Source organism: Habropoda laboriosa, unplaced genomic scaffold, assembly GCF_001263275.1.
Source record: "Habropoda laboriosa isolate 0110345459 unplaced genomic scaffold, ASM126327v1 scaffold801, whole genome shotgun sequence".
Taxonomy (NCBI): Eukaryota; Metazoa; Arthropoda; class Insecta; order Hymenoptera; family Apidae; genus Habropoda; species Habropoda laboriosa.
The window spans coordinates 763,023-764,581 of NW_017101026.1; positions in this window are offsets into that span (position 1 = coordinate 763,023).

Genomic DNA, 1,559 nt, shown 5'->3' on the forward strand with positions numbered 1-1,559 from the left:
CGACAAAATCAATTCGGTGAGAAATAAAGGCGGCAGCCATGAAAAATCGCACTCCGCGCTCGATCTTCTCGCGCACGCGAATTCTACCCACACATGCAAATATATTTACGTACATTGATCGGTTGGCATGTGCTCGTGGCACACGCGACGACCAAATGGCGTGACAGTTATGGTGCATTTGCGGGACGCGTGCCACCGTACCGGGTGTCTGTTTAGAATCAATTGACGCATTCAAAGTGGGACTCTACGAAGAGACGCGTTTGCGGCCCAATTTGAGCATAGTCGATGAATGGCGAGCACCAAGCCGGGATTGTACGCGTATCCGGGCTTTTTCGTTGAAAGAAATCGCCGCGAATTTTCCGCGATTGTCGCGTGTTTCTAATGCCGTCACGCGTTTTGTTCGCAGTTCGCCTTGGAATAAGATTGTCGGTAGTAGTTTCATCGCGATATCGATCGCGAACGGGGAAAAATAAACGCGGCTGAATTTACATTGGAACTCGATATTTCACTTTTTCCCTCGTTCGATATTTGTTTTGAGAATGAATATTGGTCGCGCTAAAAAGCTGCGGAGGATGACGCGTTATCCGTACGCGTGTATGAATCTTGGAAGCTTTCGCCGCCAGCGAGGTACCTACGTCACGTCGCTGCGATAACAGCTCGACTATTCGGCCTTTGGATAAGGAAGGGAAAAAAAGTCCTGTTATCGTCGGCCAGTGATGACGAGGGCGCGAGCGCTGTTCAGTTACACTTTACTCCATTTTGATTCAAAGATGGACATAGTACACGCGCAGGCAGAACAGAAACTGCACGGAGCGATGGTTTCTTTATGAAGAGGTTAGGGTAACCTTTGTGGGCAGCAGGGGATGGGAGAGGAGGACGATCCGCGAAAAAAAGAAACGGGGAAAGATTACTAAACGCGTTGCACCGGCAATTTCGTGTGCTGCAATTTTCTTCGTTGCGACACACTCTGTCAGATACTAAATAGGACGTGCGTGTTACCGCTGTGTCCTTCGAAAAACCACCACGTCCGGTCGGTTTCTCGAGCATGCGATTTTGGTGATTCCGACATCGGCGTACGTAGCTAACGGTTTATCGCGGTTAACGGATCTGCCGTATATTCACGCGAGGAACTCGCGTTTTCTCTAGCGATCGTTTATCGGTGCCCTTTCAACGGCTTCTAAGACGAATTCTAGCGAGACGAAGACGAAATGCTAGAAAGACTAAAGAGACTAAAGAGTAAACAAAGGGGTCGGCAGAGAAGAGGGGTTTTGCCGCTCGTCGTTGTTTGATGTAGTTGCGGTGGTGTCGTAGGTCTGGAACGGGTAGCGGAGGAGTTGATGGGCCGTAGGAGATGGAAGCAATATCAGGACACCTTGTACAGCGGTACTCGCAGCAGCGAATCAGTGACGGCACAGCCCCACCACCGGCTATACCCGGCGTTTTCGTCGTCCTGCGACCCGGTGCCCGGGAACCTGGAGCAAATTGGGCCGCGACCGCTTCATCCTGTGTCCTCCTCGTTACCTACAACGATTACCACGATTACAACGACGGTCTCACCG